General features: G+C 41.9%; 1 protein-coding gene across 1 annotated transcript in view; it reads left to right on the forward strand.

Annotated features, from left to right (window-relative positions):
* Window positions 1-1,463: 1,463 nt before the first annotated feature.
* The window catches only part of LOC148518155 (uncharacterized), a 798,612-nt gene continuing 781,152 nt past the window's right edge, over window positions 1,464-18,923 (forward strand). The window contains exon 1 of the mRNA XM_088477479.1: window positions 1,464-1,479. The gene's annotated coding sequence lies outside the window, so the exon portion shown is untranslated. The remainder of the gene's footprint in view (window positions 1,480-18,923) is intronic.

An 18,923-nucleotide genomic window follows, 5' to 3' on the forward strand; every position in this document is an offset into this window, starting at 1 on the left:
TTCATCTGCGATAGTATGCTAATCCATTGCGATTGCTATGCCGCTTCAGCACTACATAAGGACGCCCACTTTACCTTACATACATCTGTAATGTTTTTAAAAGACTGGGAAAACATTGGTATAGAGTACCATCGCAGCCTCACTCACACTTGCACAAGCTCTGTCCTTACTCTGGAATTGCTAACTTCATTGCACGCTATCAGGCCTCGGGCTGTGTAGGGCATCGCAGTGGATAATTTATGAACGGTCAAACGCCCTGGCACGCCTGCATTTCCCCAACCACCCCCCATCACCACCCATAAACGGCACTTCCTGTCAATCACTCTGCGATGGGTCTGCGTAGCCGCTGCTTGCGCAGAATGCAACAATCTGCCGATTGCGTGCGTATTGGTAACTGCGTCCCTTGCTGAATCAGGCCCTTAGAATGCTGATTATGGTTGAAAAGTTGTGCACACAGCAACTCTTGAGTGTACTCTCCCCTAAGGGGCAGCTGTGGAACATCTCCAAAGTACAGCAGTGTCCCCCAATATGGCTAAAAGAGGAAATAGGATTTTTGTACTTACCCTAACATCTGTTTCAAAAATCCTATTCTCTTTCTAACTCCCAACCTGTTTGTTTGATGTTTGTTTTGCATCCTATAGTAACATCAGTGACATGTCATATTGTTTACAGTTTTATATATTGTGCTGTACAGTGTATTTATGTTTTACTGGCAAGAACAAAACGTGACTTATCTACTATTTTGACTTACATTTTATTTCAGTGTTTCTTTTATATTCCTCATGTAACTCTTTACATTTAATTTCTCTAGAATATGTAATGCATAGTGTATATCACTTAAGGATAAAAGCTTTGTCATATTCATATGATTGGTATTGGATTTTGCTGCAAGCAGAATACCACGGTGGAATAATTATTGTTGATGCTGTCATATAGTCATCGCTACCTACATAATTCATTATTGTACATGGAATGTGATTTGGATCATGAAAAGCACCATGCAGATGTTGAAATGTTTTGTTGCACAGACCATTATTCTTATGTGCAGCTTACAGACAATATTGGGGAAGTGCAGTAACTCATGATGAGAACTCGCTGAATGCTTTGTCTTTTCTAAGCTCTGGTGCTATTGAATTATAATAGTGCTAGGTTTGACTAGTGATAGTGGTATACTGCCACGCATTCGATGTTTGGTCATTCTGTCATTACCATATACCCTACAAAAGGGTAGCATAACTTTGTGGGCATGCCACATACACTAACCACCCCTGACTCTCCTCCAGCCTCCTACATACACCACTAAATTGCGGAGTGTGTGGCAACAAGAATCTGACCATTGGAAGGGATGTCACCGGTAATGTAACTGCTATTGCTGCTAATGAGATCTGGTCAATTTACTGACAATTGGATGCCGACGTTTAGAATGCTGGCTCCAGAATCCGCACACCTGTCAGAATTCCGACCGATGGCATCCAAACCGTAAGTACTGGGTTTAGGGGGAGGCTTAGGCACTAGGGGAAGGGTTAGTTAGGCACTAAAGGGGTATGGTTAGGTTTAGGGTGTTGGGAGGTTAGGTTTAGGCACTAGGGGGCGGAGGTTAGGTTTAGGCGCTGGGGAGGGAGGGGTATGGAGAGGGACAAGCTCAGGGTACTGACCGATAGGTGTCGGTATCCTAACCCTGTCGGACAAGCTTCCCGTACTCAACCCCTGGTAATAATCCTTTTGAAAAATTGAGCGATGTGACCACAAGCCTAACGCTGTTGAAAACACCAGTTCCCAAATGCACCCGTGAACCCGACAATGACGTTGATTTAGTGCTGAATATCATCGCAACCTCCAAATTACTTCCTGTGTTATTTATCACTGGGAACGACATTGCTGCCTTTATTTTTCGTTACAGTGATGATTTTACCAGGGTCCTGTAGGTTCTGTTTCAGAAATGCGCACTGAACACCTTGTTATAACCTTGTTATAATCTATTAAATGGTGTCAGTTGTCACTGTAAATTTGCAGAGAGAAATGAATTCATAGCTGTGTTCTGCAGTGAGACATGACATGTAAAGATAAGGCTTCTTCCCCAGCCAGGGATGACATTTATATTCTCCATAAGCGCACACGCCATATTCTGGCTCCTCTCAGGATCTTTCTTTGACTGATCTGTATATCCAATGTTGAAAAAAATAAATGCTAATAGCATACTAACCAATCACATTTCTTTCTTTTAATAGCACAGCTGAGACCTTCTCAGTAATGAATACCTTGAAATTCCGCTGAAGGTTATTTGTTATCACAATGTATATAGAGGCACTATGTTTATGTGCTAGTGCAGGAAAGGATAGAGACACCTTACCTTGGTTATCATCGGTCGTTACTGTACAAACCTTCATTTTGTCTTTCTGCTTGTTGGATGCTAAAGTTGTCTGCGCTGTGCTGGTCTCTTTCTTTGCTTTTAGTCTCACTAATAAGTTAAAACACTACATTTAATCAGTGTGTAGCTGTGTCCTAATTCACACATAATTTTAGTGCCATGTGATGCGACTATTCGGGACATACTGTGTGGCGTTAAGCATGGTGTGGCTTTGTCACATAATCTATGGGGCCGAACTGGGCTGTTTTTCGCAATTCAACAAAAGGTGAGTGTGAACACTTTCGTACATCCCTTTTGAGGGTTAGGGGGCCGCACATGCGTGTCTTGAAGTGTGCCATGTTTTCCAAGACTAATGTAAACACTTTAGATCCTACTTTCATTTCCTAAAAAGCTTTATAGATCAGTTTATTAAGAACCCTCCCAAAAAATTGACGCTCAGCTTCCCAGGGACACTAGATGGCAGCGTTTAGACTGGTCTTACTGCTGGCATTCAGTATAAGAGTTGTCTTACTGCATGCCAGACTGATTTCATTCCATGGAGCGGGGTGTAGTCACAATTCCGACAGCGGAATGCCGGCTAGGGATTTATGAAAGGCGTCGAAATACCGATGCTTATCATAGTCCCAGCGCTGAAATGCCGAGGACAACATCCTGAATAAATGTAAATTCGGGACACCCTTAGCATGGGGGTGGGGGGGGCGGGTTAGAATTAGGGAGTCTAGCGGGGTTAGTTTTTGCGGGGGAGATTAGGGTTAGGCACCCCTAGGGGGGAGGGTTAGGCACCCCCCGGGAGGGTTAGATTTAGGAAGCGGTAAGGGGGGGTTAGGGTTAGACATCCCTCGGGGTAGGTTAGGGTTAGGCACTAAGGGGGAGATTAGGGCTAGGCACCACTAAGGGAGGGTTAGGGGGGTAGACAGGGGAGGTTGGGGTACTTACTTGCCCCTGACGGGCATCAGCTGTCGGGATTTGAACTGGCAACTAAACCGCCGGCATTTCAATCCCACCTGCATGCACACTGGAACTTGAAGCCCAATTTAACTTTTATTTTAATATTAAAGCAGATGTTCCAGTGGGCACTCCTAGCTAATGTGCCATTAGCAGTAGGAGGACACAGCTTTCTATGTTAAATAGGTTTCCCAATGAGGGGATGACTTCGGTGAAGGCTATCGTTGATGATAGCTCTAACCATCAGGCTTTGTTAAATATTCCAAAATGCTAAACATAATGTCTTCTCAAGGTTTAGGGCTTTGATCCTTTGGCCTTCGATAAAATTAGTTACTGAGGTCTATTTTTATTTTTGTTTTGTTTTACTGTAACGTATATGACGCTTGATAAAGGACACTAACCTTAAAATGTTCTTATCTAATTTTGCACATTTTTCTCACATAATTTGGTTGGCTTTGTCATCTTCTTGGATCTTCTCGAACCCGTGGTGATGTCATGCTTTTGTCTGTTTTTATCAGACCAATATATGCCACGGTTTCCTACAGAATAAGGGAACTTTATACATTTTGTTCCCACACATCTTTAATATTTTTTTAAATTAACACTGAAAAGAACGTTCCAGAACAGTGATCCCTGAGATCTTCTGTCATTTCAGTAAAGTTCAGAAACATTATTTCCCAAGTTAATTCACTCACAGCCGTCTGACAGATTCAGTGTCCTTTTGCTACTGAAATAATAATTCAAACTTCTGAGAACTTTTCAAAACTTATTTAGATCACACAATTCTCATTAAACCGGGTGGTTTGCAAAATACATTTGCATCACAACTGTAACATTTAATATGTGTTGTTTTACTGAAACAAATGTCTGTTATAATGTCTGTTCCACCTCCAGTCAGCTTCCAGTAGGGTTGAGTACTAATTGCATAGTAGCATTCTGGTACATTAGTCTGAATTATATATACAGTCATTTTATCCTCATTATTTTGCAACGTCTACATCTGCCTGGATAAATATGTAATGAATCCATATTAAATTTGTACTTTAAGGCACTTTTTTCCTCAGGGACAGGGCCCCCTAGCAGCTATTTGAACTGCAGTATCTGTACGGTAACTCCCTTGATAATCACAGTTAGAAGCAGAACACACACTTTCTGTGTACATTTCCATCACTCATACAGAAAATTACCCCTTTCTCTTCTGGGAGTTTCCAGACTGTGTGTCAGGGCACACTGAGTGGCAGGGTGTGAAAGTTCTCAAATTACATTGTACATACTGTATGGAGCAATATAATATGTGAAACTAAATTTGAATTGTCATTTAAGCAAATATGCCGTAATTCGTGATTTTCAAACATAGGGGTCTCTATTTACTAAGCAGTGTTAGGAGACAGAGTGAAAAGTGATAAGAAAGTGATAAGGTGCCAGCCAATCAGCTCCCAACTGTCATCTCACAGGCTGTGTTTGAAAAATGACAGTTGGGAGCTGATTGGCTGGCACCTTATCACTTTCTTATCACTTTTCACTCTGTCTCCTAACACTGTTTAGTAAATAGACCCCATAGTCTTATCAGATGTTTTTATTACAGCATTTTAATATTTGTTTGGCACTAAAACCATTTGTAATCATTTGGGTCAGCAGGTGTTCGACAAGTTTGGGACCAACTAAGTTAGAGGTACTTCAAACATGCTGAGTTTGCTAATGTTACCTCAGAGATATCTAGGAGGGTGATATGACGTGAATGTGGGTGGTGAGCGGGCCTCAATAACATGATTCACTGTTGCAACGCCAATCTCCTCCCCTCTCTCATCACCCATGCTGGTCTCCCTGGCCTGCCCTGGTTGCTGTCACAGTGTACTTCCAGAAGGCTGGTCTTCTCTCAGCAAGTAGGCATATCAGGGATGTATCTATAATGGGTGTAGGGTGGGCGGTGCACATGGGCCCCTGGGTCCAGGGGGGCCCACACCGCACACCCATCACTTAGATTTTTTAATCCTTACCTCTCCTAAGTCCCGCGTCGGCTGTAGCAGTGCTACACTAAGGGGGTCTAGTTACTAAGCAGTCTTAGGAGGCAGAGTGAAAAGTGATAAGAAAGTGATAAGGTGCCAGCCAATCAGCTCCCAACTGTCATTTTTCAAACACAGCCTGTGAGATGACAGTTGGGAGCTGATTGGCTGGCACCTTATCACTTTCTTATCACTTTTCACTCTGTCTCCTAACACTGCTTAGTAAATAGACCCCTAAATACCTGGAAAATGGCCACCGTGGCCATTTTCCCAGTGTTTTGCACATGTGCAGTGGGGAAATAGCCGGGAAAATGGCGTGGGATAACGTCTCCTCGTATCATCTCCCCCTAATTATGCTGCGGGGAGGTGTCATCATGATTCAGCTGCTGCTATTCTTACTTTTGCCATGACTTGCTCTATTGATTTCTGTGGGGGGTTAGGTACGATATCCCGACAGTCACAATACTGGCAGTGGAATGCCAGCGGTCAAAACTCCAAGGGATTTTAGTGGGTATTCTAACCCTAACCCACTCCTCTTGCAGCCTAACCCTAACCGTCCCCTCCCGCAGCTGATCCCAAACCGTCCCCTACCACAGCCTAACCCTAATACCGTCGGGACAGGGGCGTATTTATAATGGGTGTAAGATGTGCGGTGCACAAAGGCCCCTGGGTTAAGGGGGGCCCACACTGCACCCATACTTTTTAATACTTGCCTCCGAAGTCCCACATCAGCTAGAGCAGCTCTACTCAAAACTCCTGGAAAATGGCCGCTGCGGGCATTCTTTCAGCGTTTTGCATGCACAGTAGGGAAAACTCCGGGAAAATGTCTGCCGCACCATTTTCCCGGTGACCTGTCACCACCAGCATCCTGGCTACATTACATCTGTCTGTGGGTCATGCTTTGTTTATGTAACTCAGCCAAAGAAGCAATATGTATCATATCATAAATACAAATAGCAAATGTACATGTCTATTCGAGTCTGAACATATAATATATACATTACTTTAAAAAAAAAAAAAAAAACAATATCTCCCTTTTATCTTTCCCCTATCAATATTGCAGTCTTGGAATAAATGTAAGTTCATCAAGTCTTTCACAAGACTTCCTCCGCTAGTATATGTCCTCCATTATTAGACTTTTACTGTCTTATTAGGAACTGTGAATCAAACAGATTCATTCTATAGGTTAATAATGCCTTGTGGCACTATAGGCTTTTTAAGATCTCCACCCCCCCCCCCCCCAATATAAAATTTATATTCCATATAAATTTCTCAGGCGGCAAATGCTAATGCCAGTGCAGACCTTTCCATCAAACGTGCTGTAAATATATATGGAGAGGGTATATTTGGGAAAGGAAAATGCATACGCTTGTAGTTGTTGGAACAATCTGTATCCTCTCTTGCTCTAGAATAATTTGTACATTTTCAATCCTCTGTATAAAGCTATGGCGACTAATTATGTATTTTTGAATGTTCTGGCAGTTTAGTAACATCTGTTATCACATGTTATCGCTGTTCGCCACTATTCACGTATAAGATGAATTGACGGATCAGTTTACCAGTACAGTCATGCCGGAAGAGCGCAGTCTCCAGCGATGGATTGTGCTCCACTCATGCAGTAATCATGCGGCAGAAGAAGGTAGTTCAGCCTGCCAGGGAGGGATCCGGAGATCACACTACGGCAATGTTGTAACCTATGCTACAGCGGCTATCACCATCCCAGTTAAGAACTTACTTGCTGGGGCCAGTACTGGGAGGAGCCAGCCAGGTTGGCAGAGCAGGGGGCATGGTGCGGCATAGGTGGGCGGTTCAAGGGGCATGCTGGCTCGATTGTCCCAGCATTGTAAAAAGGAGAATGATGCCACAATGACGCAATTCACTGAGAGTCACGTCATTGGCTGCTCAGACCGCCCACTTTACTCTGGAAGTAGGCAGCACAAGGCAGACGTGGGCAGGGAGACTTGAATGCTCTTTAGGGCACCTGGGAGCACCACCCGAGATTTGGAATAGTATGCAAGTATGGTTAACAAACCAAAAAAGACAAACAGTTACAGTAAAGCTGGGTACACATCTGCACAACCAACGATATCGCTGAATGATTTCCCTTGAACTTTCTGTAGTGCAGGACAAACAATATTGGGTGTACACAATGAAAGATATCTATGATAGATATCTTTCAGAGAAGTCATCCTGCCACATCTCTGAACATGCAAATCGTGATGTTATCGTCCAAGTTGGCCTGCATGTACGGACGACCATAGATATCGATATCGTCCATGTGTGAACTCGTATCGTTGGTTGTTCGCTGCATTAAGATGAATGATATGAATGATTTATCGTTGAACGATATCATTATGCTTCATATCGTTCATAGATATCGTACCGTGTGTACGCACATACTTGTGCATGCTAACCAGCCGCAACAGGAACACAGCCTATCACTGAAAACCTATTTGTCTTTCCAGACTGAATTTTTTCTTTTTACATTTTTATTAATAAACAAAATGGTCTGATCGTTTAGAACAAATTCTAGTGATTAACATTTGAATTTAACATCATGTACAGACTTCTCTTTACTGTTTAAATGTTGTAATTGGCTTTGTGCTGGCCAAAACCACCAATTCCTCACTTAAGCATGGACAAGCGGAATGGATGGTGTAGTGGTTAGCATTACTGCCTCGCAGCATTGAGGTCACGAATTTAATTGCCGGTCACTGCAAAGCTGTGTGGAGTTTGTATTCTCCATGTTTGTGTGAGTTTCCTCCAGGTGCTCCGATTTCCACCCACTATACACTATTAGGTTAATTAGCTTCTGTCAAAAAAAAAATTAACATTAGTTGTGTATGTGCGGCCATGTAACAGGGAACATAGATTATGAGCTCCACTGAGAACTGACTAAAATATAGATATAGATATATCTATGTATAGACTAATATAGATTATGAGCTCCACTGAGAATGACTAAAATATACTTTGTAAAGTGCTGTGGAATATATGTCTGTGTGTGCTATACAAATAAATGTTAATAAATAAATACTCTGCACTGCTGATAGCATTGTAATGCTCATTTTAATTAGGGGTGAGCGGGTTCGGTTTTACTCGGTTTTACTCGGATCTTTTTATTGGCTATCGCCGAACACGTGTTTTGGATAGCGAATGAAATCGAGCCGAAATTGCGGTAAAGTGGCGATAAGAACCGAGTAAAACCGAGTAAAACCGAACCCGCTCACCCCTAATTTTAATGATCTTAATACTAATCTATACCATCAAACTGTTCACTTTTATAGTGAAGTATTTTTACCTCTGTTTAAATTTTCTTTGTTTGGGCCACTGATGAGCTCCAGAAATTAGCATTGCTAAGGGGTGACTTTGCTGCAGTAGCTTCCTCCTCCTGGATAAGAGAATTTATTCATCCTCTTAGTATTTGCTCAATACACCAAGGCATGTATTTTCTTTTTATATGTCATTATTACATAAAAATTTAAATTTCTTCATGTCTTGAAAGTGCATAAAAGCGAAAAGTAATTGCAGGCATAATATGGAAATTGCACAGTATAATTACCATCACAATTCCACTACATATAGTATATCAAGCTATATTGGTGATGCAATTTAATTGATAAAGACAAGTAATGAAATAACTTAATATCCCATAGGTTTCTTTGTTTTTAAAAAATATATGTTACAACAATGTGTCGCGGTGATACATTTAGAGGTTTGACTTTGAAACTATCAAGAAATTGCAAAGACTGAACCAGGTTTTCTCCAGTCTACAAATATGTCAAGTTGGATTCTGCCTCTGGCGAGTTACATCTCAAGGACTTTTCTTCTATAAAGCTTAAAGCAGACTATGGCTAGATGCCTGTAGGAATATAGGACACATCTAACTGTAATACTTCAAGCACTTGTACAATGAAAGGATAATGCACCGTTTTTACAAGTAGGGGTTATTTTTATCCCCATAGGTTATTGCTCACAGATAATTCTGTTTATAAGCACATTTGCATTTCCTTATATACGTTGGATTGGTCCTACTACTTACTAGGTCATGTAGATTTAAATTAGAGATGTGTGCAGATCCCCGTGTTTTGGTTTTGAATCTTCATGTTTTGGTTCTGATTTTCCAAAACCACCCTCAAGTCTTAAGGGTTTGGTTGCAGATAATAATTAAATAATAATCAATAAAAATCAATAAAAACTGCTGAAATGTCCGAATCCAAAACCCGAGCTCGGGTTTCAAATCAGAGTTCCGAAATGGCAACAGATCTGAATTTCGGACACAAAAGTGAATCCGAACCTTGACCCGGTTCTACTCGGTACTCCTAGATTCGGGTGTGTTCAGATTTCAGAAATCCGGATTCGCACATCTCTAATTTAAATATTGCTAACAAGGTTTAGGGGCCTATTCATCAACCGATAAATGGCCCGGTGACCATGCGGAAATGCTAGTTTCCGCATTTTTAAGTTACCGGGCCATTCATCATTAGGGGTCCGATAGGACCTCCCTGGTATTCAGCAAACTCCGAAAACTGAAACTTTTCAGAGTTTGCTGCCGAGAACAAGCGCCTTCTTCAGATGGCGCTTGTTCTCGGCTCCCTGCTCCTTCCTATGGGAAGGAGTTCCTGGGATGCTAAAGTATCCCTCGCAGCGAGTTCAAAACTTCATCATCGGAGGCCATACGGCCTTCGATGATGAATAGGCCCGTTATTTACTAATATTGCTCAAAGGTGCAAATACATTTATTTACTAACATTGCTCAAATACACTACAGTAACTGAATAGGCATAATGCAAGTCGTAAAAATGATTTCTGGACTTTCCCTTTTCCCAGTATTGGCACTCGTGATAATACTATATATTTATGAAGGTACTGTGGACATTTCCTACAGAAGCATAATGTCTGCCTTTATGATTTCTTCTTTCTAAATTGCACCACCATTAGTAGGTCTTTGATATAGTACAACCATCTATATAATTTCACTGCTTGTTTATGGCTGATACATAAGGGTGAGTAATTGTTTCTAAATAGCGTTGCCCTCTTTCGACTTCTGATGCTCCGTGCTAATGGCCAGACCCCAGCTGAAACACATGAGAATGAACTTTGTTTATAAAACATATTTTCCTCCCCCATCTGGAATGTGAAAATGCTATTAAGTTGACAGTTGATTCTAAAATGTCATAGTGAGCGTTCACTGCAGTGCTGTGATGTATGAATGTCTTATCTCAGACTTTTATTGCATCAATGGACTGCATTTCTTCAAAGCCACAATGACAAGCGATTATGATGGTATCATCCTCAAAGTTTAGATAGTTGCAAACAATGGTGTCTTTATTAATAGAGAACAACTTCTGTGTTTTAAAGAGAGATACGGCCTTTGACACAAAATGGAATTGTTTTTAAATTAGTTTTATAAATAATGTGTTTGCATTTTAGGCATCTATTTTGATGACCTGATGTTGATATTTAATTTAAAAAAACAAATGTTTTCAGCCCAGCTCTATTTATTAATCTGTTTTGTCACTTGTATTTATAAATAATGTTTCAGCTCTTCTGCAAGCGTGATAAAACTGTGTTGCAATGCATTACATACAATATAAGGGTTCATTTAAAGTTGACCTGTCAGAAGTAATGCATGGTACACACTGGACGATGTGTGTACCCAGTGCCGGCACAATATATTGGGTGGTCCGTACATACTGCACGATCTGGACAACGGCCCAATATTTCGTTCCCATGCCACATCCAGATGTATGGTGTCAGCCACCGGATGAACCGCGCATGGGAGTGCGCAACAGTGCATACACACTGGACAATGTGGACAATTTTCAAAACGACAAATCGTCCAATATATCGTCTACTGTGTACCCAGCTTTAGACTGTATTATAGAGACACAAAGATAACTAAGCAACTTATCAAACCATCTACAGAAACTAAGGGGAGGTGTTGTCCATGGCAATCAATTAAATGATGTGTTCTCTTTCATTTAGCTTTCAATTATCTAGTACATTATATAAAATGATATCTAGAATTTGAGTGGTTGCTATGGCCAATCTCTCCACTTGTCCTGTTTAGAATGTTTGATAAATCTTCCCCTAAAGGGAATATTTATTAATATGTGCAGATTTGGCCACATTACTAATGGTGGAATGGGTGCTGGTGGGGGTGCGTGTCCTCCCCAAGAGTGGCAGTACACACTCTGGGGAGCATGACCGTGGCATAATCATAATGAGGGCTAGTCTACACCTCCCTGCAAATCCCGTGTCCCTACAGAGACCTGGCCTGGGTAATCACTACCACCTTCCCTCCCCAGGCATCCCTGGAGATCTGAATCAATCCCTCTTTGTACTCAGATAGCTCTTTCCATTGGAAAGAGCTGCTATAGCCATCTGGAGATGACCTTAGCAATTGGAAATAGTGAATAGAAGGTCTCTTTGGGGCATGTATACCAAGTAAAGCTGACAGATACATTGGCCGATCAATTGATCCGCCAACGTATCTGCTGCCCGTCGGGCAGTGTGTACCCGCAATATGTCGGTGAATGTCGGCGTTCACCGACATATTACATTGGCTTTGCTGCACAGCCGATGGACAGATATGTCTGCAGACATGTGGCACCCCAGTATTTAAGCAGAGAGAAAGAGCCCTTTCTTCTACCTAACTAGTCATTGGTTATATGTAACTTCATATATGTACATATTAAATGGTGAAAAGAAGTACTGTTGTGAATATATATAAATATCTATGTATTATGGTACAGTGATGGTGCTTTACTGATGTGTGTTTATGCCAATTAACTACCCCTTAAACAAGGACATAATGGCACTTTCCATTGAACTTAGTGTAATAAACTTGCAGGAGAGGTCATGTGATCAGGACTCTTCCAACTGAGTTTTAGGGGGAACTCCCTCCTTTTTAAGTTAATGAGAGTCCAGAGTGAGAGAGGAGCAGGAAGGCAGCATGACCTGTGAACTGAGGAGGCGGAGCCTGTTAGGTGGGAAGACAGAGCTGTGAGGAGAGCTGGAGTGACTGGAAGGAGTCTGAGCCTGCTATCCGGATGGCTGAAGTGTAGAGCAGGTCCTGTCAGAATCTTGGATCACTGCACCCTGCACCACACCTCGCAGGCAATGGAGATTATAATGGTGATATGAAGCCTTGCAGTGAGTAACTCATCCTCCCCATATCAGCACAAACAGAGTTTGTATATATCTTTTGCTGCTGTTCAAGCATTTCAAGCCCACAATCCAGTGTAAAGTATTTGTGAGACTTTTGGAGGGAGTCAGGAATAAACAGCAGCCATTTATTCAAGTATCTACAATTGAGTTTATTAAGGACTGATAAAAGACAAGAGACATGAACTTTGTCACTTGGTACAGTCCAATTGCAGCACTGCTAGGAGAAGTGATACCTGCAACCACAGTAATTATCCCGGGCACTGTTTGCAAACATTGACTTCTATATAGACAATCTCTTGCATGCAACAGAAGGGTAGGCAAAATTGTCCTTGTTTGTGCACAAACTAACGGAAGGTTATTCTGGCTTCATACTTGCCAGTATGTGTGAATGTTATGTAATATGTATACCTGCATTTAATCCCTTGTTTTGCAGTCTGATCTGAAGTTCCAGCATTCCCGCTCAAATAGAACTTTATGGATCCAAAGGTCATTTGCTTGTTCAAACTGTATAATAAGTATTGTATTTCTAATTGCTGAACCATAATAATTGTCAGAAAACTTGATATTTACATTGTTATTTGACAATAAATTCATGCATTGTCTGTAAATTCCTTTGGTAAAATACTTTTGTTGCCTGTAATAACGCCTGACAAGAACCAAGGGATAAACCAGATGGGTAAGGTACCCTTTGTATCACACCACACTTGGGGTCGTTAGTAAAAATTGGTTACCACAACTATATCTGTCCATCGGCAGGTGCCGACCGCCCGTATACACACAGCGGCAGCCCCCCCGGGACACGCCTCCTGGTCGCCGGGACCTGCGGGGAGGCACAGATGATGGTTGTTCAGTGTGTACGAACAACCATCATCTGCAGATATATCTGTATAGTGTGTGCCCACCTTAAGACAATAAGAAAATGTAGTATACGAGGTGTATCATTGAAAGTTTTTTGTTCTGGATGTATGAAACTCACCCTGAGAGGGTTGAAATGTATTTTCATGTTGATAGTACTGTAACTCTTCCTGGCAGGAAATGTCAGTTCCTTTGTTTTGAACTTTATTCCATGATCAAAGTAGTTTTAAAACTTTGCAAAACTTAACAGGTGGGCAAAAATTGCCATAAAGCAATAATTCTCACAATGTCCCAGATTTAGCAAATAGGAAATTAATTTGAGCATATGCTAAATCCGTAGCGAGTCTTTCTGGTCTACACAAAGGAGTCCCAGAAGTATATGCTTGATGCTCATTTCACAGTGTTCTGCCCGCTTCATCAGAATAGTAATAATGAGGAATCCGTCGTCAGAGTTTTGAATGCTCCCGTTGAGGAACCTCACAGAAAGTGCTAAGCTAGGCTTTTCGGAGCTTGGTAAATTGGAGATGAAGTGGTGCATATGGGTCTGACACAGGAGGTACAGTAGCTGCAACATCTCCTGTGCTAAACACCCCCAGTATCTAAATGAGAGTTAATCATGCAGAGACAGTTTCCGTAAGATTATTGGGGTTTTCATATAAATATCGCACCTATTTTTGTAACTCAGCAATGCGCCGTACCAGCTGTGATTGTCTTTTAAAGCTGCTAGAATGTGGTGGCATTGCAATTGCAGTACAGAAAGGAAAAAATAAGTGCGAGCTTTCCTATACAGTATGCTGCTTGTTATGTGAAAGTTTACCCTTCTTGATTGAAAAACAGATATTGGAATTTATCTGGGCATGGTCCAACAGCTTAGCCAGGGAAATGTTTTGCTGTTACAGGACTGCAGTGTAAAGTGTCTCAAAAGCAAAATGTGGCTACACATAAAATATTTTTATCCTATATTAATCTGAGCATCAAATTAATAGTTGTTTTTATAGAATATGTAAAATAAGATAAACTCGTATGATTTGCAGTAAACCTATCTTGAGCTAGGGCAAAGAAATATAAAACAGATGGGAGTCTTTCTAAAATAGTAGACGATAATCTTGATTCAGGGTAAGGAGCAAATAAAATAAATAAAAGAGTGTCAGATGTGGGAGCCATGTTACTGCTGCCAGAATGCTCAGGTTGTTTGAGAGGATGTGATCTAGGATACAGATTAGTATGACACAAACAGAGCATACGTTCCATTGGGAATATTTAAAGGCTTTTGAAAATGTTGGGAGGCAGTTGAAATTTTAGGGCCAAACGGGCCTTCTGGCAAATACTGGTAGGGCTGATGGGTCGGTCTGGCCCTAAAGCCATGCCGAGCAGCTCCACCTCTTGACACTGTGCTCAGCTGGCATGCAGCGAGACAGGGTTGTGCCGCGATGCCACGTCCCTCTGACTAGAAACACGCCCAACGGAGGGGTGACCATGCCCTCGGGCAGGGGTTAAAGTGGGCAGGAACAGGGTGGAACTGAGTTCCGTCACCTCTTATGGTAGGTGGAACTAGTTCCACCGCAACCAAGTCCCCCTGCACAGAAGTCCCACAGACAGAGAGCCCCTCTCTGTCTGCCTAGGGAGTCTCAATTTCTTCAGAGGTCCCTCATTTTAGAGAAACCAGCATATAGGTAAGGAAAGAATCAAGCAAAGGCAATACATAGGGGTTGCAAAAAACTTTAGGCATCCAATTGACATAGACTAGTTTGTGGGGACCCCATAAACAAAAATCAGAGACACGGCAGAAAAATAACACTGATAATATTGAATTTTTTTTTCTTTTTAAGTGATCTAACATTGTAGTCTCAGCTGATGGCAGGAATGCTAAAAAAAAAAGCATCTAACATGTATTTCACACTGTCATAGCCCCAAAAGCTTCTGGGGCCTAGGCGGCCCCCAAGCCTCCCGCTGTTCACTTTACCGGATCCTATACACAATAGTGTGTGTAAAGAACAGTTTTCACACTTGTTTTGGCCTGTCAGACTAGCGTGGCAGGGGGGTGGAGAGTAGATGACGGGGGAGATGAGTTCCACCACCTCTCCAGGACCACTTTAAGCCCTGCCCCCGGGAGGCATGGCTAGGCCTCTTTTCTGAGGGATGCCGACCTGTTCCATAGTTCCCAGTCCATCCCTGGTTATCAGAATAAGTGCATGGGAGATGTGTGTGGTGACCGGTGGCTGGAATGGTGATTATAGCCATATACTTAGCAGGAGGATTTAAAGGAAGAGAAGATAATGGTAAGATTTAACATATCTTATTTTGCGCCAACAGGTTCATGATATAAACAAGAATTTGTATCTGATCTTCAGGCCAAAACTGCAGTAAGATGGGAGTGGATTACAGTAGTGATGGAGCAGTGTTGATAAAGGGCCTTGACGCAGCGGGATGAAACATGCTGTTATTCTAAGTATCATGCTGTTGAGTTCCAAGATATCAAAAAATAACTATAATTAAGTAATGAGAAGGGGTTGGATACTCTGAGCTATTGGTTGCTATGAGCAACAGCTTTACTCCTAAAAACCGTCACTTTAGTAAATTTACCCATAAGAAGCTGGAGAGCTTAAAATGGGGTCAGATACAAGTGAAGGTGTCAGACTACTAAAGCATGAATACATAAATATATATATTTCTGTGCTGTGTCCCAGATGAACCCTAACATTCTTGGTGGCAACATAGGGGCTCATGCTGAGTTGTTAGTAAAACTGGCGTACTTTACTCACAAGAAACGTGCCAAATATTATTTTTGCACATCTTTTAATACAAGTCGTCGTCATCATCAGCAGTGCTGGAGGTGGGGCAGTATATAGCGGTATGGCATACCACCCTCTATTCCCGCACTGAATTTTTAGTTACAGGGATGATCTACAAGTCGGCACAGTGCTCAATCTGTTGCTTTCCTTGTGCAGATTCTGAGATTGTCTGTGGCTCCCGACTCCCGTGTCAATGCGCTGTATGACGGGGGAGATGAATTCACAGAGATCGGTGTGACACCCTATCTACAGGCAGCAGGACCTTTTCATACTACAGCACTGCAGACCTTTGAATGCTTATATACAGCTGCACTTTGTCCACCACGGGACTGCAGATCTCTGTGCGTCCATTAAGCACTACAACAGGTGTAAATACTGGCAAGCTTCTTTTCCAGAGATGACTTTCTCCAGTTTGGATTCTGTGCATTTCACACCATCTGGCCATGTGTATTGGGACTAGCACATAAAGAACCACTCTGAGGTGTATATACACTGTGGGATCCGGTTCACCTTGGAACTGCCTAGCTGTGGATATTGGTAATTATCTATCAATGTTTTATTTTGGATGACCGGATTGACTACATCCTATATTTCTATTCATCCATTCTATGGTGGTGTACCCCATTGACAGGGAAAGAGTTTCATTTCCACATTGGAACTTTATATAAACATTTGTTTTGGTGCACCACAGATTGTGCCTATTTAGGGTGTTTCTATTCATCAAACAAGCTCTTTTGAGACATGCATGTCGAATATTGATTCTTTTTTGTGCCTATGCTCAATCATTTACTTCATGGTTTATTGTAATATTCAGTGTAATTGTTGTATTATTCTCTGTTTTAATTTTAGTATTAAATGTGTTATTCATCTTTATATGTAGCGCTGCACTTTTGCCTTTTACATTTATCTTACCAGGAGATTAACTACCTCCTTTAGCAGCCGCTTGGATAAACTGCTCTTGACAGCGCTTTATTTTATTTCATCTTTTGCGCCTGGAACCTGCAGCCAATAGAGCTGCCATGAGCATGCTGCTGAGTCTCCTTTCTGGAATCCATGGCCCCGCTCCCATCGTGATGTCACATCTACGGGCGTGGGCCGGGCACAGGGGGGAAAATCGCCCTGCTACGGCGCTGTTCTAAACCCACCCATTTGAAATGTGCTTTGGATGTGCATGAGATGACTGAATAAAACAGAATTCAGACCTTTGCGATAGGCACCTAAGGGCTGTATCCCGTTAGCCGCAATAACCCGTTTTTCGGCAAAATGTTTTCACTTTCAAATACTTTTCTCCAAAAATGGTGATCGTGCTATCCAATTAACCACGGTCCAAAGTCTTCCATAGCAATTATTGCAAATTAGTTTACACCATCCCTGAGTAGGTGAAAAGTTGTGCAAAATCCCCATTTTTGTTCTAAAATGTCTGGACTTGGGGCCTGATTCAGAGCTGGACGCAATTAGCGCTCGCTCGTCCAGAAAATAGGGGTGGCTATTCAAATGAACCGTTCGCTCTTTGTGGTCTGTTCACGCCTCTAGGTCTGAACGAGCGAACAAAACTTGCAGTCGTTTTTTTGAAAAATACGTCCCCTGGCCGCTCGCATCCTACGTCATGTCCGCTATTTATTAGATTAATTGAGTACATCGACTAGCGTATGAACTGCTCGCTATTTTTGTGGTTGGTTTTTGCTACCACAATCTTGCGAGCAGTTCTGGCTATAAAATAACCCAGTGACGTGGTCAATGACGCTGCTGTTTTAATTATGCACACCCATAAAACGCCCGTTTTGACCTTTAAGCACGCCTGCGTTCAGATCTCCACTCCCCGTTTTCAAGCACCTTCCCCTTTTACCACCCACATACGCCTCCTCCTGTCACTGAAAATATCAGGCATTCGCTATTTTGCGAGCACATGAATTTCGACCGCACTGACTGGTTCGCGCATGCGTATAGCGATCCGTACGCATGCGCAGTTGGGCAAACATCGCTCGGAGCGAACGAGAGGCCGCTTACGAGCGGCTCTGAATCAGGCCCTTGGGGCAGAACCCCTGGGACACCCTCCTTAATGACTAATTAGACAATAATATTTTTTTCATTAGCTTATATGGGCCAATAATGACGTCATTTTTGGGGTGAAAAAGTAAAAAGTGCAGTAAAATGGATGAGTGGGTTAGGTATTTTGGGGGCTGTATGGGATGGGGCAGGTGTTTTAAACATTGCATTGCAGCAGGTGTATTTTAAAATTTTTTAAAAGTTCCCTAAAATGACTCAAAAATATACTTACCCCCATTTTATGTACCCCTAATTTAACTAGAGCATTACCTTTGGCCAAAAGAATGTATTTCTATCTTTTTATGCTGTTATAGAAAAATGCATATAACAGCCCTTTGACAATATTTAAGAATTGAAAACCCTTTGATTATGGCCAATAAATGACTTCTATATTGTTACCCAATATTAGTTTACCTTTTTTTGGGGTACAGGCTGATTTCCCCATTTTCACCAGTACTTTTTGACTGTCATCCCTGCAAGAATTATTGTGCGAATGTGTTATCGTTATCGCCGGTTTTGTAATTGGATTGCACGATAAACGGGAGCGCGCATACATGCGATAAGCGGCAAATTCGTGCCATGGCTCCAAAAAGTTTTCGCTGGTGAAAACTTATCATTATCGCGGCTAATTGGATACCGCCCTAACCAGGATAAAAGTCTGCATATTCACCACAAACAATTATGGGAAAGATACACCAGTCAGAAAATGACATAGACATATACGATAATTGTCCTTTGTAT

This window comes from Taudactylus pleione, unplaced genomic scaffold (assembly GCF_031769625.1).
Source record: "Taudactylus pleione unplaced genomic scaffold, aTauple2 ptg000201l, whole genome shotgun sequence".
NCBI classification, from domain to species: Eukaryota; Metazoa; Chordata; class Amphibia; order Anura; family Myobatrachidae; genus Taudactylus; species Taudactylus pleione.